The sequence below is a fragment of the Rattus norvegicus genome, chromosome 9 (assembly GCF_021556685.1).
Source record: "Rattus norvegicus strain SHRSP/BbbUtx chromosome 9, alternate assembly SHRSP_T2T, whole genome shotgun sequence".
Lineage (NCBI taxonomy): Eukaryota > Metazoa > Chordata > Mammalia > Rodentia > Muridae > Rattus > Rattus norvegicus.
This window is the reverse complement of record NC_141542.1, coordinates 107,738,111-107,761,340: the sequence shown is the minus strand read 5'-3', so window position 1 is coordinate 107,761,340 and position 23,230 is coordinate 107,738,111. Positions and strand designations below refer to the sequence as shown.

Sequence of the window (23,230 nt, the reverse complement as noted above, 5' to 3'; positions counted from 1 at the left end):
GAAGACCAGTGGGCAGGCCAGGATGAGAGAGTCATGAGAGGTTCTTGGTAGATGGAATCAACAAGGGTGAGGGCATCTGGAGTAGTCCAGCAGAGAGATCTGAGGTGTGGGTTACCCAGTGTGGAGCAGATCACTTGGCATTATCTTTTGTGCCTGCCAACCCTCACCACAGCCCTGTGCTCACATAACCGAGTAAGCGACTGGCTGAGATGTGAGGTAGAGCTGCTTTCCAAGTGACTGGCCTCAGTCCACTCTGTTGTGTTGTTGCTGATGGGACTGAGTGAAGAGTTATTCTTAAGGCCCCTTCTGGCTATACAGCTGCTTGCCATCCCTCTTTCCTGTCCCCTTCCATTCTCTGGGGACATGATGCTGTCTGTTGTGTCCCTCCCCTCCCCCCCCCATGCATTGTCAGTCTGTCTGGGCTCTGGCTTAAGTGATGGCAGTCCTATTCTACCTGGTGAGCCCACTGTCTGTCCATTATAGGACACGGATACCTAAGAGCTGGCCAGGCCCTTCAAGGCCCTGGCCACTGTTAGTAGCTGAGACTCCCAATCCAGTTCAACTCCTGTAACCCACTCTGGGATGGCTGCTGGGAACCAGCATCTCACAGGTAGCATGCTGCCTCCATTGATCCTTGCTTCTGTTCTATGATTCTTCCTCTGTAGGAAGGGATCTCTGACTTTTGCCGGTGACTGCACTCTCTGAGCAGATGACTATTAGTATTTCTGCCTTGTCCCAGGTCCTGGTGCTTCAATGTCTGTGCCTCAGAACACTTTGCAGTTGAATCCATGCCCTGTTTCCCATGGCTACTGCTGGCTTTTGAGCCAGTCAGTATCTAAAGAGACACTGTCCCTGTACGTGCCCATGGTCTATCTAACTTACCCCTACATGCTGTGCTTGCCCAGCATTGTATTGGTGTGTTTTGTTTGTATGGGTCTTGTGTCTCTTTAGACAACTCACCTACCACTCTGCTTGTTTTCACTGCCATGGTTTACCAGAAACGCTGCAGGCTTTGAATGCAGCTTCTTGACTGTCTGAGCTTCTGTCTCCCACCCCCAGCCTAGACCCTGCCCTTCCTGCTCTGTCCACTTGTTTTCCAGTTGGGATCCTTTACCGCCCCAGTGCCCAGGGAGGAAGAAAGCAACCTTCCCTTTTGGGAGGCTATGGGGTAGTTTACACTTCTCACAGTTCTGGGCTGCTACTGCAGACCAGAGATGCTCCTCGTCTACAACAGGATGTCGTATGTGAGGCAGGGAAAGGTGTGGCTCTTGGTTTTAGAGCTGAACACTCCCAAGTGACCATCCAAAGCAGAATTCTCTCTCGCTGTGTGCGTTTGCTCCCAAGTTCCATGGATCCCAGTGTCCCGAGACTGATAACTGGTGTGTGTGTGCATGTGTGTGTGTGATGGGACTGTGAGTACTGGTGTGTATAGATACTCATGTATGTGCCATGTGTGTGAGTGTGAAGATGGAAGATCAACGTTTTATGTTCTTTTGCACCTACCCACTTTTCCTGACAGGGAACCTAGAGGTCTGGGGTGAGACTAGCTAGTCTGGTAAGCCCCACGGTCCCCTTCTCTCCTCTCCCTCACAGCAGAGTCACTGCACTCGCCGCCATGCCCAACTTCTTACATGGTTTGTGGAAATTAATCTCAGGCCCTGCCCCTGCATAGTAAACATTTTACAAATGGCTAGACTGTCCATAACAGCTGTGTGCTGCCCCTTCCCCACATTTCTTCATTTTAAAAAGAAATTTTTATGTGTAGTTGCCTCAGGAATAACCTCCAGGTTTGTGTCATAGAAAGGATGGAGAACTAGGCTGCATTTTCCATGGATATTTGAGAGTTCCAGGCAGCTAGGGCAGGAAGGAAGAGTTTGTTTCAGTTGCCATTTATGACAACTGACTAGTGTGTAAAGGCAGATTCATGCACTGTGACATCATTTGTGCTCTAAGCATTTTCATTCTGTGTTTATCATCAGCTGTTACTGTAGGCTTCAGGGCGTTGGTATTTCAGGTGAGTCAGCCAGGATGCAAGAGGATTTTGTCAGCCCTGTCCACCCCAGTTAGCCTGGATGGGCGTGAGTTTTCAGTAACTACGTGTTAGCCTTGCATACTCTTTCCTACTCCCAACACTTGGTTGCCTTTAAGGAAGAATTACTTTGGGATCATACCCTGTCCACCTGGTTGGACCCAACTCAGGACCCTGTGTTCCTAAGTGACTCCCATGCTGCCATGTGGAACCAGAACCCCGACTCATAGATCATGGGGCCTCTTGACAAGGAGCTAAATGTTTGGCTAGAGCAGAGAGCAGAAGCAGGTGGCCCTGTCAGGTTTGAAGAGAGTGTAAGGTGTGGGATGCTAGCGCCATCTCACAAAGGCCTCCTAAGTACAGAGCTTAGTACCTGGGCTCTCTTAACTCCCTTTCTCTAGCATCCCTGGCCACACCCCTTCCTCCATGTTTCCAACTGGGCTGTGTCTGTTGACTGAGAAGAAAGCTAATGGGGATACTGGGTCAGTCTGACTGTGGCGTATCCAGTTTCCCTGCCCTGTGCTTATATGCATTCTCTCATCCCTGGGCCACCTCCCCTTCACTTGATAAGTTATAATTTATGATGTTTGTAACTTACTAATTTATAAAACATTAATATCAATATATTGTAAACATGTTTCACAAGAGAGTTATTTTATAGTTCTCTAAAAAGTGATACTTAGATTTTTTAAAATCTGAAAGTGAGTTTCCAGCAGACTTTTGTTAGGATACATAGCATGTTGGAAGTACTGAGCCTTTGGCTTTTAGAGAAAGCTTGTTTTATGGTCTGCTTTCTGATACTTGAGTATGTCACTTGTGTAGAATGTAAAAAAAGATCAGAGGCCCTAAGTGCCATGGGGAGAAAGAAGACAGTGAGGAGGGTGGGCCCTCGGTTGTGTCCAGGAAGACATACGTTAGCTCATTCTTGGCCTGCTCCTCCCTGAGACAGGAGTTATTGCAGCCAGGCTCTGTCCTTAGCTTTGGGACATGTGCATGTGGGACCCAGAGATGCCTGTTTCTGTGGTACTAGGCTGTGCCTAGAGGAACAGTCAAGGCAAAATCTGTCAGAGGCAGGAGAGAGGGCAAGGGCAGAGAAGGACATGAGGCCAGCAGCATTGGATGGTGTGGACTCATCAGTGACTGAAGGACGCGGAATGCAAGAGGCAACAGAACATTCTGTTCCCTGGGTTGAACCAAAGAGAGTGTGTGTCCACACGTGTGTGTCCACCAGGTGCCATAGGTCTCAGGAGGACTTGTTCAAGGCTCAGCCCTTGAAGCTCAGAGTAAATGATGACAACTTTTGTCTTGTCACAACAAGCATGTCCTTCAGTGTCAGTCTTGCAGGAAGTACCTCAGGAAGCACAGGTTAGGAAACAGACTGGCTGTCCGAGTAACTTCCCCAAGGGCATTCAGTTGTCAGGTGGCTGACTCAAAACAAGCTCCCAGGAGATTCTTCTAGATGCGCACATCTGAGCTACCACCACGCCTGCCCAACACACACCAGATTTCCAGTTGCCTCTTGCACTGTTTCCATCCCCAGGGATCCAGGAAGCCCTTGAAGGATGCTGCATTTCTCTTTGGCCATCTGAAGTCAGGTGAGGTCAAGTTGATTTCTAGAAAGCTAAGGTTGAATGTTCTTGCTTCCTTGAGGGGAGGGAGCTGGAGGAGACCCATGACCCCAGCAATGCGGCTTTCAGTTTGCCCTTATTCCTCCCTTCCACCCTGTGCAAGAAGTGTCTATTTTTAAATATTTCTGCTGTTCCTGTTAGGCAATAGTGCTTCCTACTGTGGCCCAGCTGTAGGTGAAATGTATAACCAAGTGTTTGGAGACTGCTAAGAAGGAACTTCCGAAATTCTGCCTTTTTATGTAATATTGACCTTATGTAACTGGCATGACAAAGACAGTGCAGATTTGGTGTCCTTCCCAGACCACTGGGGCTGTTGTTAATGTTCCAACAATACGTTTTTATCCATTGAGTCTAGGGTAATCAGATTGCTTTCTCAGTTAGTTTGAGATGTCTGCTGTTATGAGCAGGTCCCAAAGTATGTGGGGAAGAAGTTTCCCTGGGGCCTGGCTAGACCAACTTTAACACTTATGGGCAAGGACTAAGTTGACTGCTACCAATTCTGAAGGTTTTTCCACCTGTGAGCATGGCTGTGGCCATGGGTGAGTCCGTGATCAATAATACAGTGCTGGTTTGCATGTTTCTGTGTAATTGTGTGCTCTTAGAATTTCTTCCCAATAATACCTTGTTTATAACATCATCACACCAAAGTCTCCAGGGCATGGTTCTGCTCCCTCATCATTTCATTTCTGGAGGTTCTGCTTGTCTTTGGTAGTAGCATGTACACATGACAGTATGGGGCAATTTACTGTCTTTTGGTGGTAGGTCCTGATGGTATATAGTTTCCAGGAAGTGTATGCTTCCCCAGTGCTCACCCACCACACCAGGCTTATCTAGCTTTCTTATACGTGCTTGCAAGTCTTCTACTTTTATAAGGTAGTTTCTTCTTGGGGATATTGAACAAATTAGGAACATTAAAAGGGTATTCCAAGGACTTTGAGGGTAGTTCTGAAGTAGGCAGCAGGGGAGATCTAACTGACTTCATTGTTCAGTAGAGCAGCCCAGATGGCTGGTCATCTCCAGGCAGACCCATGCTGTCACAGCCAGCATAGAGGACTTGACGCAGGCAGAGCAGCGCCTACCCTGTGCAGGGCTCTAGTCTCCAGACCCACTAGTTGCTCCCTTCCAAATAAAATCACTGTCAGGGTTGATGTGTCTCTAGGAGCCCCTCAAACAGCTAGTCAGAACTGTTGTACATAGCCTCTGGGAGAGGAGAACTGTGTTCTGTCTAAGTCAAATTTGGGGTACCCTGGTTAGTAAACTTTTCTGTGTTGACAGAAATTCTTGGAAATGATTTATAAAGACCGTTTTGTTCCTTAGATGTCTGCAAAATCATCAGAACTAAATTTATGTTTGTTGTTTGGTAAGCATTTTGGAAAAAAATGCACTACCAAAATGACGCCATCTGTGGCAACTGGCTGGCAAGAGGACATTTAAGAATACTGCCAGGTACACGTGGAAGTGACTGCTCTCCTGGTTGAAGGGCTTCTGTGTGCTGTTGACAGCATGCAGGGAAAGTAATTGGGGGTGGAAGGGGGTACACAGAATGACATGACCAGGCATTCCCTGGCAGCCTCTGGTCAACCAAGGAACCTCCCAGTAACCCCTCCCATGTGCTTGCCTTCTGTTTGTTCTTTTTTTGTCCCTTGCTTTCATGGAACAAGCAGATACCTGTAGTTTGTTGGTGGAACTGTTAGAGTTCTTGGGCCTCTCTTGAGAACTCCTTCTTAGGGACCCCCTTGCTTCGTTCCTTTTCTTCCTAACACTGCATGAAGAACTTAGTAGTGTTTTGTGAACACTCTTTTATTTTTACCCCACCCCCGAAGTTCTGTGGTGGTTGTTTTTACTATTACTTATTTATTCATGTAGGCATTACTATTAACATGTAGAGGACAGCAGTTGTTTTCTGTGTTCAACTTTAAACGATTTATAAGACTTGTGATGCGCTATGCTTATTTTATAGCTGTTCACATATATTCAGAATGTGTTAAGCACTTTCCTGTTCTGGTGGTTGTGCAGCCGCTTCTGCCTGTCTCATTGCTTGTGGTTCTCGTGCAGCATGTTTAGGCCCGTGGGCTGCACTCTGTAGTGCATGCATCCGTGTGAGGATGTGTTGTTGTAGTGACAGAATATCTAAGGCTGGTGTCTTAGTCAGGGTGTTACTGCTGTGAACAGACACCATGACCAAGGCAGATGTTTTAAGGACAACATTTAATTGGGGCTGGCTTACAGGTTCAGAGGTTCAGTCCATTATCATCAAGGCAGGAACATGGCAGCATCCAGGCAGGCCTGGAGCAGGAGGAGCTGAGAGTTCTACCTCTTCATCTGAAGGCTGCTAGCAGAATACTCACTTCCAGGCAGCTAGGATGAGGGTCTTAAAGCCCACACCCACAGTGACACAAATACTCCAACAAAGTCACACCCCCTAATAGTGCTACTCCTTGGGCTGAGCATATACAAACTATCACAGCTGGGTACTTTACAAAAGAGAGTTTACTTTAGTTTTGTATGTCAGAGGCTGGAAGCCCAAGAGCATGGTGCTAGCCTCTGGCTGGGTTCTTCTGCTTCATCCACAGGAGTACACAAGGTAAGAGCAATATGGAGAGGCACGACACCTTCTTTCAAGTTGGTTAGTCTAATCTTGGGAGAGCCGCTCTGAGACCTCTAGGAGGGCTTTGGTCCTCTGCAGAGCCAGCCTGCCCCCACACCCCCAAACACACACACACACACACACACACACACACACACACACACGCGCGCGCGCGCGCGCGCGCGCGCGAAACTAATACCAACATGAGTTTGGAGAGGAGGAATCAAGCTGTGTGTGTTTGGAAGTTTTTTGGCTTCTCTGAAATTCATTTTGGTCAGTTCTTCGTGGAGGCTTGGGGAAGGCACGGATAGTCTGGCATAGACCTGGAAGGCTGGATGAGACCACTGTAGTAGCAGCTCTGCGGTTTGAATCCGTGGCACCAGTCCTTTGTGTACCTGTTTATCTCATCTGCCAGTGCTGGCTCTGTCCATGCATTCTTGCTCTCTTGCCTTCTGTAGCCCCTGGTACTTCCCCTAAGCTCAGACGTTTGTTTGCTCCTGTTACATCTTTGCAAAGCTTGCTCATGACACTGTGGGTGGGTCTGTGTCACCTAAAGATGAGTATGCTGGACTTGGTTGGACACTAGCCTTCTACCCCTTTCTTCCTGTTATGTTCTCTGTGACTCTGGCAACATCATATGCCTGGCTTCTGAGGATCCGCAGAGAGTGACATAGACCCTTTAGCTGAATCTTGAGCCTGTAAGTGCATAGGGTTGCTGGAGGAACAGCAAATGGTACACCAGGAGGCAGTATTTGGACTGGAGACAGGAAGCCCCAAAGGCTCCAGGAAGCATTTTTTTTCTTGGAGTTGGTTCTATTTTCAAACTTGAGTTTTTTTCTCAAGTGTGATCCGAAGAGACCACGATCTTAAACTCTAGCAAGTGGGGCAAATCATGGTTATCAGCCCTCTCACATGGTAGATATAATGGGTGGGGCCTTCTCTCTCCGCTTCGGGAGGACCCTTTCCACTCCTTCCCTAGACTCATATCCGGTCTAAAGCTCTGGCAGCTGTTCTGCCCGGCCTCAGTACCCCGATTCATGTCAGCAGTCATGCAGCACCAAGTCTGAAGCTCTCGGGACAGAACAGAGCTTTCCAGCTAGAGGGAACAGGAGGAGGGCATGCAGAGCTCACACAGCTAGTCCTCCCAGCCGCCTGCAGCTAGCCCTCGGCTGGCCATCTCCTTGCCAGCTTTCAGAACCTTGTGGCTGCCTTTCCTTAGGATATATTTTCCTACTGCCCTCAGAATGAAGTTCAGGGACAGGTAGGATTGGTGCCACCACTGAGTCTTTTACCCAAAGCAGCTCTTTATGTGTGGAGAGCAAAATCCTGTCCAGGAGGCTAGGGGAACAAGCCCTTTGAACTTGTCACCTCAGTTTTGCTGGGACTCCTGTTATCTTCTCATAGCTTCAAAAGACGCCTGTTTTCAGTCAGCTGTAGCCATTCCTTTTAAGAGCAGTGGCTGGAGCTGCAGATTGAAGCTTCAGTGGATCAAGCAGCCATACATGCCCCCACTGGCCCCTAGAGCTTGCTCCAGGGTCTCTGAGAAGTCTGCACATTGAAGGGCCACTGATGACTGGGGTGCCAGGCTGAGGAGGGCCAGCACTTCCAAACAGCAGTCCAGCCCTAGTGCCATTTGTCAGTGGCAGCATATTCATTGCCTGTGCTTATTTCCAATTTATTGCTCCTCAGATTTTATAGACAGTCCCTGAAGAGATCTGAAGATACAGAGTCTAGGGATAGTGTCCCGGGACTTACACTTGAATGGTGTGTCCGTGTAAGCAGAGGCAGAAGAATGAGTCCCTGCCTGGGATGCTTTGCTTTATTTTTTAATTTAATTTAAAATTCTTTATGGTTCTGGGGAACAACCTCTGGGCTTCACTGATGCTGGGAGAGGCTGTGGCACTGCAGCCTCCTGCTGAGGAGTCTGTCCTGTCTTTGCAGCATTAGCTGTGAGTAACTAAGGTCATTGCTTCAGAGAACTCAGCACAAGGGAGCTGGTGAGGGACTCCAGCTGGCAATTCAGCACACTGGGAGGTAAGATAGGGACAGGAAGCTATGGCACACTCCAGGGCCAGTTTGCTGGCGTTTCTCTCTCCTTAGTGCTGTGCACTCCATTTTTGTGTCTTACTAAGCCTAGCAAGGAGGTTATAGGGAGTGGTATTACTTGGTGGTTTTTACTGTGAGAGACAGAGTTCTGGGTTTATTGATAGGTAATTTTGACTGTGATAGAGGTTTGTGTTTATAACAAAGTAGGATACAGGGAAAATATGCTTATTTATATTTTTGGAAGTTTTTATTCAAATTAATCTCAAATAGGTTGATTTAAAATAAAATTTATATATACATACCAAAAATCAGTAAACTGCACATCTAACACACATGAATTGTATTGTGAGCAGGCTATACAATAAGGCTGTAAAAGAATCAATTGATGTAATTTCACCCAATATAGAGTACAAAGTAGAAACTAAATATGATTGTGTGTTCTGTGAGAAAGTGTGTTTAAATGAAGCTGGAAGATTCCAGGGATAGTGCTAGATGGCATTAACCCACAAGAGCAATCTGCTCCTTCCATTCCTCACTCCCATTGTCACTCAGGTGTGACAATTATAAGCTTTTGCTGTATAAACCCTAGCCACAGCATTGGGTCCTAGAATCCAAACTAAGTTCTAAAGGAGAGAACAAGTGCTTTCTAGAAGGCCCCACATCCCATTGCACAGCTCAGTGCTTCTGCAGCACTTGGGATTATCAGAGGTGTAGCTGTGAAACCAGATGCGCATGAAATGATGCACCAGACTACTGTGATGGTGGCTAGGCCTGTTGCTTCTCCTCTCATCTGAGGGTCTTCTCTCTGATCTTTCAGTCATGCTACCCTACAGAGCATGACTATGCGGAGGGCAGTCCTTTGTTAAGAGCTACTATGCTGGTTGGTTGAGTAATGGAAAAAGGGATTGAGTTAAGAATATGCTTGTGAATCGGCCTGTAAACACATCCGTAGTGCACTTTCTTAATTAGTGATTGGTGTGGTAGCTAGCACACAGTTCATTGTGGGTGGTGCCAGCCCTGAGCAGAAGATGGTCCTGGGTTCTCTAAGAAAGCAGGCTGAGCAAGCCAAAAGGAGCAAGACAATAAGCAGCTCTCCTCCATGGCCTCTGCTTCAGTTCTTGCCTTAGCTTCTGGGTGACAGACTATAAGCTGTATGATGAAGAAATACACTTTTCCTTCATAGGTTGGTTTTGGTCATGATTTATCAGAGCAGTAGAAATCCTACTGCCTTGGCATGTATCTGGGACCTTCTGAGGCTGGCCTGCTCATCAGGACCAGTGGGCTGGCCTAATGTTTATGTCATGGTAAAGACCTCATTCTACATCTTGAGTACATCCAGAAATACTGGGTTGTTTTCAATAACATTCTGTGAAAGTCTTCAGTTTCCACTTTGAGCTTGGGTACACGTAGAATTCTTTGTGGTCGGTAGTGAGTAGAGACAGTCATGTGCCTATCCTCAGAAATAGCCGTCTGTGCCAGTGTCCTTAAGTCTGTTGTCTCCCTCACAGTGATCTTCCGAGGCTCCCATCAGCTTCCAGGGAGTATGTCTACTGCTTTCTGCAACCTGAACTCTGTGCTTGCTGAGGTTTTATGGAAAGTGGTTTTCCCTAGCTTTGTCTTGTGCTCATAGTTACAGAATCACAACTTGATTTCAGCGTGTCCTCAGTGTGAACTGCTGTTTGTTTTAGCTCTCTTGAGTGAGTCTATTATCTTCTGTATAGATGACTGGGGCAAGCTGACTAATGTCATTTGAGAATTTTGTGGCAGAGACCATGATCTTTCTGTTGTTTCCACAGTGCCTTTGTCTAGTTCTGTGATGGGGTTTTCTGCTCCTGGTAGGGTGAACTAGGGCTCACATTTGGTATTTCTTTGAAGAATTGTTTAAGATGAGTGAGCCCTTGGTTGGTACTTTGCCAGGAAGCCCTTGAGAATGATTTTTGTGGCAAGGTGTTGAAATATTGTCTCAGTTTATGATGATAGTATAGAATTAATTTGACCAGTTTCGTCTTAGCAACTTAGAATGTTATGTTTTTAGAAGTGTGCCTATTTGACGTAGACTCTGAAGTGCATTGCTTTAAATCACTGTCATATCTGAACTGGTTTTTTTAGTCTATAATATTTCTGTATGTATGTACATATGTATGAATGTATGTAAATGAAAGCATACGTGCCTGAGATGAAGCCTGAGCCCCAGCACGCGGCGTGCTCACACATTACCACACGTCTCTTGTGGCACTGCTTGTCTCTTACCTTTTAATTTGTGACTTTTCTTTATTTTCTGAATCCTTGTTATCTGGATTTGTCTGCATCTTAGTCATTTCAGAGAATCCATTGTTTTTGTTTTTGTTTTTCTTTTTTCTTTTTTTTTTTTTTCTCTTTTTTCTTTTTTTCGGAGCTGGGGACCAAACCCAGGGCCTTGCGCTTGCTAGGCAAGCGCTCTACCACTGAGCTAAATCCCCAACCTGTTTTTGTTTTTTAACTTGTTATGTGAGCACACAATGCATGTTTCTCTCTTCACTCATGTATTTATTCTGTTTTGCATTTGTTCTGATGTAAACGTAACCTTTATTTCTCTTGTAGTAATTGTCATTTCAGAGGTTTACCTAGGCCTAGTCCTGGAAGCGTCTAGCTTCTGTATAGCCTTATCTAGCCCTAGAATGTTCTTAGCCTCTGAGTCTTCCTGCTGAATAAGCTCACCCTTCCTTTATAGTTCTGAGCTCTTGCTGGCTGGTCAGTGCAGCTGTTTTGGCTCAAAACCGCTCCACTCTGACTCAGTCTGGCTTCTCTCTGTTGTTCCTGAATTGCTCTGCTTAGTCTAATACTAACTTTGGCATTCTGTTCTAGTCTTTTGGCTTCTTCTCATTCTTGGCTCATCCTGTCTTCTCCTGTGCCTGGCTTGTTCTCTCTCTGCAACCTGTCTCTATACAACTATCCCTGTAAAACTGCCTCCTCTCTCCCAGCACTGCCCGTCGAGTAGCTTCCTTTTCCTCTCTCTTCTCATGAGAGTTGGCATATACTATTCTGTCAGATCTTTCTCTGATTCATTACTTTGTCTGCCACTCAATTAGACATCGATTTCAACATGGATGCTTCCTTCTACAAACTGTACCTTCATTGTTTGGGATTGAAGAGGTGTGTTAAAGCGCATTTGTATTCTAGCCAGAGGGATTAAAGGTGTGTGCTAAGGCTAAGCCACACCACAACTAGAAACAGGTTTTTCCAGTAAACAAGATAATTTTGAAGTTCACAATGTGATCAAATATCCTGCAACATTCCGAAATTGTTTAATTTCTTGATATACCTCTAACTTAGGAATCTATAGTCTTACTGTCACATACAAGTTTCTACATTGTCCTGTATTTTCCAAGAATTGATTTATTTGTGTGTGTGTGTGTGTGTGAGAGAGAGAGAGAGAGAGAGAGAGAGATTGAGAGAGAGAGAGAGAGAGAGAGAGAGAGAGAGAGAGTGTGTGTGTGTGTGTGTGTGTGTGTGTGTGTGTGTGTGTGTGTGTGTTCTTTTCTTCCACTGTGGGTTTTGGGTACCAATCTCAGGTCATCAGTCTTGCCAGCAAGCAGGTTTATACAGTGAGCTGTCTCTTTCACATGCATATCTGTTTGCTTGTTTGTTTATTTAACAGAGATTCTGATGTAGCACTGGCTGCTCTGGAACTTGATATCTTGGCAGAACTGACCTAGAACTCAGTCATTTTCCTGCCTCTGCCCACCAAGTGCTACCATGACCACCAAGGGTTTTTGTTTCCAATGTGAGTACGACACCATTAATACCATTTTTATGCTTAGATCATATCAAATGTTCACTCAGTTTTTATCTGTCCCTGGGGGTATCTAGAAATAGCTGTTTGCCCCCGGGCCCAGGGACCATCTGCAGCGTTGCTGGCACATGTCACAAACCTGGTTAATCCATAGGCTCTGCCTTGCTACTTTGTTCTGTACTCTTGAGATTTATCTGCTGAAGGTGGTTGGTCTTGTAATGGATACTGTTCATAGCTTTTGTGTTCCAAACTTTGGGGCTCCCATCAGATTGCAGCTTGTTGGCTTCTGGCCACGTGTGTCAATGTGTTTCTGCACTAATGTTTCAACTGTTCTCTTTGTCCCAGAGGTGAGCCAGTATTCTAGTTCCTGTTTCCATGGTCGCTCTATAGGAAGAGCTCACCTACACATGCGGGTGTGTGGCCTTTGTTTGGGTGGCTCTGTGGTTTCTTTGAGACATCTTAATGTTGTGTTGCATTTTTTCCCACTTGGTTGTGTTTTCTGTATGGTATGTATCTTCCACTTAGAAAACTTTAAGCCACTGATTTTTTTAAATCTTGCCTCTCCAGAATTCTGGCAGATATAAGACCTAACTCTGGAACCTGAATCCCAAGACTGAGACATATGCTGGCCTCCCCCTTCCTGCCATGTGGGATAGCCAGGCGGGAAGACTGAGTATACAGGGAAGTAGGTGGGTGGATTAGAAAGGAGAGCCTCTCCATGTTCCCCCTCACTGTGGAGGCTGGGGTGTGGTATGACACACGGGACTCCCAAGCAGCTGTGGACCTCTGAGGTTGAGCAAAGCATGCCAAGACTTCCCTGGAGCACTCAGGGCCTTCCATGGAGGCTGCAGAGGAGAAACTTAGGCGAAAGAAAAGCCAGCTCCCTCGTGCTGGACCTGGGATTGGGCAGTCATCAGCACCTTTGTGAGCATATATCCAGGGTCTTGGGTATTGTTTTTACCGAGACAGGAAGTTGTAAGGGCAGCAATGTTGGCAGATTTCTTTGGTCAGCAGCAGTGTCCAGATGCCAAGAGCCTACTGACCCCTCCCTCTTACTCCAGCTATTTGCTCAAGGTCTTTACTCTGTTCTAGAGCCTTCCACACCATAAGTACCTTCTCAGTGAACCTTGGTGCATTCAGTTTCCTATTTTCATGATCTTTGTTGCCGCTGGGGTGCAGGGACCTCCTGCTTGAACTTGTCAAGTACACAGACTGTTGGATAGAGGCTACACGCTGTTCTGTAGAGCCGGTTTCCTTTGTGTGGCCAGTGAGTTCCAGACTCACAGAGGCTATTTCACTGTGTGCTTCCAGACCATGAGCTCTGGTTCAGCCAGGCATGTGAAGGAGACCTCCATTCTACTTCTCTTCATCCTCCTACACTACCAAGAGAGCATTTTACATATGACAGCAGAGGTGTGTGTGTGTCTGTGTGTCTGTGTATCTGTGTGTGTGAAAATCATATATCTGAATATTTCTGCTGAAAGGAATGTATGTAGTGGTAGAATGTCAGTTCCAAAGTACAGGTTCTCTGGCTGCAGGGTTCCCAGATTCTGTCAGTGTAGTGGGGGTCCCCAGAGACTAGCTGGCTGCAGTGAGATGAGACCTCGGCCTTGGCTTGGTTCCTGAACCTGGGTCTCCCTGGGCTGATGCCAACTATGTATACCAGGGCTTTTTCTAGGCCTGGCAATCACTAGCTAGGATAAGCAACTTACTTAGACAAGCTGTTTCAGCATTTCCCACTTGTCTGATAGGGTACAGTTGCGCTGACTCCATGGGCTCCTGTGTATCCAGCAGAGCAGCCTATAGGCCTGATACAGACCAAGATACCAGGAAGGAAAGGAGCTGCACGAGCAGCTTTCTGGTTTCCCACTTGGAGCAGAACCTCTCTCTCAGAGGACTGGACACTAGCTTACCTTCCCATCTAAAGAAGAAACATGGGGTTAGTCGGTGCCTAGGAAAAGAATGTTGCCTTTTCCTTCCAGAACCATGCACTGAAAGCTCAGCTTAGAGAATATAGACAGCAGAGGCTGTGTATGGCGTGTCTCTCCTGCCCATTTGTGTGCCTCCCCATATCTGCACCCACAATACCTTTCTCTACAGATTGGTTACTGAGAAGTAAATGCCACAGGGTATCCTCTGTCTATACCTTCTCTATTTCCTTTCTCAAGCATGGTTTCTGTCCTGATGAATTACTAACAACGTTCTTGGGCGTGTCCTACAAGCATTGCACTGAGGCAGAGAAAGCGGGTACAGAAGACCTCCTGCCTGTGAGGCTCAGGCCCTGCCACTGTGTTGTGCCCACTTGGTGCAAAACATTCTTAGATGTTTGCCCTGGAAGGTGCCTTTGACTTTTCCACTGTAACTTCTTCATACAATTGCATCTATATGCTCAGATGCACAATAAATAATTGTAATTCCATTTCAGACATCTTTGGGAAAGGATATTGCAGATAAGTCAGAATTTTGAGTAGAGTCTAGATAGGGCTCTTCAGTACTTTTCAGTAATGGTCTTAATAAGTTTTGTGTTCTCAAGTGCCAAGGCAAGATGGAGGTCGAAACACATGTGTATAATTTCATTCACTTTAGAAATGTACAAGAATAACAATAAGAACATAATACGCCATATGTCCAACCCATAGTAGCATGAATTTTAACAGCCAAGGCTAATTACTAAACAATGACCTACATAAGGGTCAAGAAAATTATAAGAGCCAGAACAGGCCATCATGTCCCATCATAATAGAACTGTTCTGAAAACTTTAGGACAGCCCCAAGACTCCCTGTGACTGCAGACAGGACTATTTGAGTATCTGTGAGATCTGTAGGTAAGAGAGACTCACGTCATTAGGATACACCGCCTACACTAGAAGACTGATTGATTAATTTTGAAACTTGGCAAAAAAAAGAAAGAAAGAAAGAAAGAAAGAAAGAGGCAAGTATTTGTCCTCCCTTCTTATAAAACCCTCTAGTCAGAGTAACAAGGCAGAGAACATTTGTAGAAAGAACCCAGGGAACTCGAAGAAGCAACCATGGACCCAGAAGGGTGCTGCTAGCAACAGCCATGCTTAGCTGCTGACACCCACCTGGGCTGCCCCACCAGTCTCCTAGCTTCCCGGGCTCTTGCTGGAAAATCATAGCCAGATCTGCCAGGCCCTAAGAACATATCCCACTTGGCAGAAAGCCAGGGCAGGGAGTTCATTGATCCAGGCAAGCGTCATCAGTAGAGCTTCAGGGCAGGTAGCCAGTCTGTAGCTGGCATGTGTTCATGAGAGGTGTGTGTGGGTGTGAGTGTGTGTGTGGGGAATCCTTCACATGTGCTGGCAGATGACAGTATCTTTGAGAGATACAGTTTTCTGGCAGTGCCTGACCTTACTGGGTCCTGATTCAAAAACAGTGAAAAATCCATTTTTGAGATGAAGAGTGGGGTGACTTTCTGGTCACATGATAGCATGGAATTCTTACTAACTTACTTGGATATGCTGACAGTATCTTAGTGTTCTATAAGAATCTTCCAGAGACTTTTGTCGGGCGTGTATGTATTAAAATGGTGTGAAGAAAGATGTATAGATAGGTGCATAGAAAGTATGAGAAGGACCAGGTGAGGGGTCCATTGCACAGTTCTCTCTGCTTTCTATACTCTGAAAAACCAGTTATTTTGTATACTCGTGCGTGCGTGCGTGCGTAGTGTGAGTGTGTGTGTGAGTGCTTGTGTGCTAGCCTACATGCCCATAGTGCAAGTTAGTTCACTCTTTCCACCATGTGGGCTCTGGGGCTAGAACTCTGGTCTTCACATCTCCTAAGCCATCTCACTGGCCTTGCTTTGCGTTCTTTTGCAATTGTCCTCCACACTCTTAAAAATGAACGAACCTCTAACAAAGGGTTGTAAGCAGCAAGAGTGAGAGGGGCACATGGACCACAGCTTGGAAGGTGGAAAGTAGGTTTGGGAACCTCAGCTTGTCTAGCAGATCCCTGTCTAGAATACTAGAGTGACTAGGTGATACCACAGAGTGCCTTTCCCTCAGGAAAAGAAGTGGAGGCAAGCAGTCTGCTTATAAGGAGGCAGAAGAGCCCTTCCCTCTGCAGTGCTGCATGGCTGTGTCCCTTCTAAAGGTGTCCATCAAAGGTTCTTTGCTGCAGACTATGGCCCAAAGGTCTTCTGCCTGGAGACAAAGTCAAGGTGAGGAGTTGTATGTATAACTAGAACAGAGGCCTGGGTCACTGTGTTCATGATGTCTGCCAGGTGCCTCCAAGGCTCAGCCTTCATTCTGCAGGGCTAAAATAGCAACAGACCTCTCTTAAGAGAGAGAAGGTGGCCTGGAAGCAGAGGCCTTAGGCACCAAGCCGGGAACTCCCTGACTGATGCCCTCGGTGTGAGAATCCATTCAGTTCTGTTCCCCCTGAGACAGGTAGCCCCAGGCCAGACTGAGAAGCAGTGACTTCGGAGAAAAGAACACTGCCGATGATACACCTGAGCTGTTCCATACCCCAAAGGCTGTGGATCTGGTTAACAAACGTGCAGGAGCTGTTGGTCTTTGAATGTGACTCTGTGGTTTATCAGAATAGCAGGAGTAATGATAAACTTCAAAAGGTGAGGATATACATTTTAGGAAATCTCACTGGGTATAAGAAAAAAGAGAGATAGGAAAATGGGAAAGAAAGTTAAAGGATTATTACAGGAGACTCATTGTCATGCATTCAAAGTTCCAGAAGAAAAGGTGGTGCCAATTACTTGATCCAGAATGACCCTGACATACCTATGAGAAGTGTCCCTTGTCTGGAGTACAGGACTCTGCACTGAGGGGCCAGTGAGGTCTATGCACAGGCTAGGGAGCCCAAGAAGGCAGTCTCAGAACATCAGGAGAAAAAGAAGTCATGGCACAGGGTCCAGACTTGATGGCTTCCCGTTTTCAGTGACAGACACAGCAGCAAGATATGGATCTTGAGTGTCTTCACATTTCTGATGGCATAACTTTCCATCTGGAGGGCTACCCACAGCCAAGGTGCCACAGGTGCAGGTTTGCCTCTCGTGCTTCCTTTCCAAGTCAGATTGGCCCTGAGCTCCTGCAGAAGGAGAAGAAAGCTAGAACAAGAAGTATGCCAAAGGTGATGGGAGAATTCTGTGGGAGTTAGGCCAGAAGAAGTTAGAGAAGGCAAACTTGGGTAAGAAGCTGTGCAGGAGACCATGCTGCCTGGCCATGTAGGAGCAGGTGGACCTTTAAGACCTTTAAAACTTCTATGGCTGGCTTCCTGTTTGCTTGTGGACCAGATACCCAAGCAAGCATGTGGGTATGTTTTGACCCATATCACCCCTCCTACTCCTTGCCCTCCTACCCCAGTCGCCTAGGACACTGCTTTCTCAGAGGCTGCTCAGCTGCACCTGAGTCCTAGAGTGGCCGTGGTGCAGGTAGAAGAGCGATAATACTGAACAGCTTTTTTCCTGGATGTAGGCAGTCTGTGGGAGTGCCCACCAGACAGTGCTGGGTAGACCTTGCTTCTTGGCATCACTCATATGCTTGCCCCAGATAAGGCAATGATTATTTGTCCCAAAAATTTGGACTCCAAAGACCTGTCCACCTTAGCTTGTCACCTGCTGTTGGACTTCACTCATAAACACTGCATTTATTCTAACCAGACTATACCTTCTGGACTGCCCATGCCACAAAGAAGCAAGAGAAAGTTAGGCCCAAGTGTGTTTAACCTTGCTAGGTATGTGGCATTCCCAGGGACACTGTGAGAGAGAATCTGGGACTCCGCTAAGTACCTATGTTCCTTCTTGCCTTTTCCTTGATGACTATTCCCTTGGTTGTGGATAACATGCCATATTGCAAGATTCAAGTTCTGCACAGCCAGTGCCCTCACGCTCCTTCCTCCCACTCTTGTTCTCCCCCTACCCCCATACAGGCAAATGTCAATGAGAGGAAGCTATGGTTACATAGTTGAAATATCTATTATTTTTCCCTGGAGCTGAATGAGTTATTCTTTATGGAGGCGACCCTCGACTCTGGCATGTTTCCTGAACAGTGCTGCTTTCATTCTGTGTCTGTGTGATGGCGTGAAGTAGTGTCAGGGAAAAAAGAGTGACCCACGTAATGGAAATTGGGATCTGGGAGGGAGAGCTGGAGGCCTTTCCTGTAGGAGGTCTTGCTCCCAGTACACCCGTCTTTCTCCTCTGAGCACTGAATGTGGGCTTTGTCTCCTCACTGACGTCATGAGCCCAATTGTATTGATAAGTGTTTCAAAGCACAGCCTATGGAGGAGTTTTCAGCCCCTCCATAGAATATTCCTGAGCATACAGGCATTTTTGTTCTGATGCTGTATTCTTTAAGAAGAGAGGATTTCGTTTCCTTCTCCTAGAGCCTTAGGTCAAAAGCACCAACAGCTTCTGTTGAGAACTTGTGGCATTTCCAGTGGTTTTGATACAGAAATAGCACAAGTCATTCTTGTCACAGCTCCCAATGCCATGCCCTCATGAGTGAGTGGGAACCATGGCCTCGGTGTCTGTAGCTGGCACTTGAGCAGGCTACAGCCAGGCTTCTTGGCCTCCTGATAATGGCTGTGGGGATGAGCAGGCCATGTTCTCAGGAGCCCTTGGCTGAGTCTCCTTGCCTGTGTGGGTTCCAGGGTTCATCTTGTATCTGCCAAGGTGGCCTTATTTGAGAGGAAGCAACAGCAATGACAAGGTATGGATGTGAGTCTCAGGTAACAGAGGGCCTTTGGTCTTCTGCTGTCTTCTACCTTCTGTAGCCAAGAGTGGACTTTGGATTAGTACTTCAGGATACAGGCCAAGGCAGGCTTTCTGTCCTTCCCAACACTTACTGTGACAAGGGAGTGCTTCTTGGAGCTCCCTGAGGCAGACTTTACTGGAGGACCAGTGCTGGCACCCAGCACCACCCTCTCCCCTCATGTAGAACAATTGAGCCCAGGCCCACTGTGGACTTGAAGAGGGGTCTCAGTGAACTGTCACATGGGTCTTATTTATTCTGTGGTGTGTGGGCTGTGGGAACAATGCCCCTTTCTCTTCAGTCCTCCAGTGTAGGTACCCTCTGGAGACTTGTAGTTATCACAGAGCCAAGAACAAGCCCAGCCCTTGGCTTCTTCCTCTTCAGCTCATGGGCTCCTAGAAGTTAGAAAGTGGAGACTGGCCACCATGCTTCCTATGTAAAGAGGACTGGGCAAAAACTGACCTTCAGGATGGTTGGAACTTGTATAGGAAGTTCAGATATCTGTGGGTCAGGAAGCATGGTACTGCCAGCGTGAAGAGGGGACAGCAGTCTTAGGCTTGTTCATCATGTATGGTAAGCATGGTGACACTGCTCACTCTCCAGTCTGGCTTACAAGTAACCCAAGGTTACAGCTTCAAATACAGATTTCAAAAGAATCCTTAGGAATTAAAACATTAGTAAATCAAGCATACAGAATGAAGATGCAACAGAATTCAACATAAGTGATATGCTCTGCCTTACCCTAGCCTCAGCTTTAGTTTAAGATAAAGCTGTGTTCAGTGCATGGCAAGCACCTTCAGAATGCCCATTACAGTCACTCATGCTGGCTGTTGTTCAGAGAACCCAGTGAGCCTTTTATATTCCTTGGTAGGGGGCTGGCCAGCTTGACCTGTAGGTCAGGAGCTATACTGCCTGTTTTGCAATAGGAAGACTCAATGCTGTACAATGGACCTCTGACTGAAAAGAGAGTTTTAGTTGTTACAACACTCACTTTAGTACCCATTGGACCAAGTGTGAATGTGGCTTCTTTGTCACATGCTTTAAGACCAGCTCAGAAACAGGGAAGTGCTATTATGGAAATTGCTCCAGTGGGCAAGCTCCACCCTACCACTGAGGAGGAGCTACTGGGCAGCTCAGGCTTGCCACTACCTGGAGCTGCCTTCCTCACCCCCAGCCGCCTCTGTACACCCTGCCCTGCCAGTCCCTAAGCATTCAGTACCCCCAGCTGTGCCCACAGAGACCAGATAAACGTATTGGATTTCTCGGATCTAGAATTTTGGGTAGTTGTGAGCGGTTTACTGTGGGTGCTGTGAACTGAACTTTAGAAGAGCAGCAGGTGCATTTAATCTCTGAGTCGTCTCTCCAACTCCACTATCTGCAACTTTGATTTTTTCAGGTCCTATGTTTAATAATGGTTCTTAAGTGCTTCAACCTCCCTTGTAGCCCACCATCCAGAGGCAGTGGAAAAGAAAGGATTTGAGGAGTGGGTGTTAGACCTGTTTAGAAAGGTTCTTTGGAGTAACTCCCATCGGTGTTGTCTGGAAATCATCAGTTAAGTTCACAGGTCAGCAGGTGGCAGCAGCTCGATCCGCTCGCAAACACTTCACAGATACCCAGCAGTTCATTTCTGTAGAGTTGGGTTAGCAACACTGGTGACAGGACCTAGCAGAGACAGCCAGGCCTCAGCCTTGACCTGAGTCAGCAGGAGGGGCCAGCAGGAATTTCAGAAGTTCTTAGCTATGCCTCTCTCAGGGAAGGGAAGACTCAAGGCCCACAAGCGTGACACAGCTAGCTGTACCAGCAAGCCAAGCTCTGCCTCCCTCACTCTCTTGAGTCCTATTTTATACCCTGCAAACATCACATGTCCTCCATGTGACTTGCTTCAGCATGTGCATCTGTCTCAGCTGACATCACTCTGCCAACCAGCAGAGTCCCCGGAAGTGGCAGGAAACTGCAGCACACCACCAGAAGTTTTTTGGTGCATTTCTGTCTATGGAGAGTCCTGAGAAATGCAGCTCAACTACTCAATGTAAGGCAGACCAATACATGCATTGAAGTTAGCAAAGCCTCCTTCATCACACGTCCTTTCCAGTGCTTCCTTAGCAGAACATCCTCTTTCACCTGCGTCCACGTCAGGAAAACACTCCTTAATGTGTTTGCCCCAGCAAAACCCCGTGCAACACAGCTGACTTTCCCAAGGAACCCTTAAGTTTCCACTTAAACTATTCCTGTATATGGCCTGTCATGTTCTTGACGTTAACCCAAATGGCCCTTTGAAAGGTTGTATATATGATATTTGAAAGAGCTGCTAGGCATTCCTGATGGTACCCTTCTGTGAAAATTAGAAATGGGCAGATGGCATGCTCTTGTGCACAGTATCTTTGATACAGCTTTGTTAATATGTAGATCATAAGTCATGTCAGCAAAATCACAGGAGTCACACCTGTCCCCTCCCCCAGGGCCAAGTGAGGTAACACACAGGAAAAGACAGCTTGCAAGCTGTGAGACAGTGCTATGGTTTCATTAATTCTCTGTGAGTTTTTATTTAAGCCAAATTATCAGTTTAACTAGACACTTCAGAATTTAGAGCTGAGTGATTGATTGTAGGCTAATTTTCACCCCTAATCAACTCATTCTAAAATAAAGTGGTCACAGACCAAGCCCACCAGGGACCCCATGTGTCTCTGTCTGAGAAAGATGATGTAACCTACCCCAGGAAATCAGAGACACACTAAAAAGCCTGAGACAGGACAGTCACATTTAACCAAGAGTGGCAAGTATAGGATCACATATGTGAGTTCAAAATGAGGGAATTGGGGTTGGGGATTTAGCTCAGTGGTAGAGCGCTTGCCTAGCAAGTGCAAGGCCCTGGGTTCAATACCCAGCTCCAAAAAAAAAAAAAAAAAAAAGGAGGGAATTTAGTGTGCAGCCAGAACCTGTTGATGGGAAGACAGTGACTTTCATTAGGAAACCCAAGAGGATCTGCATGGTGGCTGACCCCACCCTTCTGGGTCCTATGGACTCTCTGCAGGGGAACACCAGGGTTCTGGTGACTGTTAGAGCTCTCCCCAGCCTTACTCTATGGACAAAGCAGACTCCTGGAACCAGAGATCTAGTCATTTGGTAACCTAAGCCAGCTTTGAGACTTGCTATGTGTGAGTGGCTGCAGGACTGCCGGGGACCAAGAATAACAGGTACCTTTCTTATTCAAGTCTATGAGCTCAGTATTGCCTATTAGTTTACCCCGGAGGAAGGTTTAGGGGAGCTCTTGGTTCAAGACCACCCTGTATCTGTGGTAGAAGACCCTAAAGGTTTAGCCTCAAGCAGGGATATGGGAGGGCCACATTAAGGACTCTAATCAAAGTCAGGTTCATAAGATGCTAACCACCAGAACCTTATAGCCAGGGGCTGGCAGGAGTGGGGCTTCTTCATCAAGTTGGTAATTTATTCTTTTATTGTTTATTGTGTTTTAAAATTTTGCGTGCATGCATATGTGCGTTTGAGGGGGTAAATAGGTGATGCATGCTGTGACACGTGTAAAAGTAGAGGAAGCTTTCAAGAGTTGGTTCTCTACTTCCACTGTATGTGTCCTAGAGACTGAACTGAACGTGTCAGATGTGGTAGCAGGCGTCTTTACTCACACACTGAGCCTTCTCTCTGGCCCTGCATTGGTCATTTAAAACTTACTTTCCTCCACATTGTTTCTCTCACTTTAATTTGGAATCAATTTTGTAAGCACTGAGACTGACTCGGCTTCTGCTTTAAATCAGAATTACGGTGGCCTGTCCTTGGCACAGTGTGAGTACAGAAACCACCCTGATGAACACTCATGCTGCCCACCAGGAGCACACTTTACTGGCTGCAGTCGGTTGGGTAAACATGTTTTTCAAGAGGGTGCTCATTTTACCATGGCAACAGGCTCTTCGCTCGAGTGTCTATCTGGACCACTTCTATGGCACACACTGTTCTTGAGGCTCATACATAGCTCTGCAGTGGCTTCATTTGGAGAAGGGGCAGAAGCAAAGTACAGGCGGTTCGTCCATCCAAGTACTAGCACTTGGCTCCTCACATGGCTTAGCGGAGGCTCTTACTGTAGTTTCCCTTTATTGACTTTTCAGTATGACATCATATGGGCCTTTGGTCTGCAGTGGGGTTCTTTGAGAGTGGGGCCTCCCATTTTGGCAAACAGTGGGGGAGTAATCACTTGATGCAAGTATGTTTCCTGGTCAGATCTCTCATTGCCATTAGATCTTTGTGCTTGAGGACACAGCCCTGGGATTTCTGAGCCTTGTGCTTTGAGCCTGTCAGGCCATTGGCCAAGGAACACCAGATGTGCTTTGGACCACTGACACACCGTGATAGGGCATCTAGGCTTTACAGGGAAAAGGGACCCAGACCTCAGGGTCTTTGCTGAGGGAGTGACCCGCTCTTCTGTGTTGCGCTTTC

General features: G+C 46.7%; 1 protein-coding gene across 44 annotated transcripts in view; it reads left to right on the top strand.

Moving 5' to 3' along the window:
* Window positions 1-23,230, top strand: part of Hdac4 (histone deacetylase 4) — a 246,647-nt gene that overhangs the window by 123,413 nt on the left and 100,004 nt on the right.